Source organism: Pipistrellus kuhlii, unplaced genomic scaffold (assembly GCF_014108245.1).
Source record: "Pipistrellus kuhlii isolate mPipKuh1 unplaced genomic scaffold, mPipKuh1.p scaffold_m20_p_96, whole genome shotgun sequence".
Classification (NCBI taxonomy): Eukaryota; Metazoa; Chordata; class Mammalia; order Chiroptera; family Vespertilionidae; genus Pipistrellus; species Pipistrellus kuhlii.
The window spans coordinates 558,415-558,639 of NW_023425602.1; positions in this window are offsets into that span (position 1 = coordinate 558,415).

The following is a 225-nucleotide window of genomic DNA, read 5'->3' on the forward strand; positions in this document are numbered from 1 at the left end:
TCGGCCAAAATCGCTTTCAAAATTGTTTAAAAGGTAAACTATAAGGATACGATTTAAGAATTATAGTGACTGGTTCTTCGAAAACTCAGTTTTGAGGCCGAATTCCACTGTGACGCAGTTGAAATTAGCTTCTCCATGACCCGCCCCTTTCTCGCTTCCGTCCTGACGCAAGTGCGTGGCCGCGGACGCACCGCGCTGGTCTTTGCCCCGTCCTAGGCGGTTTCC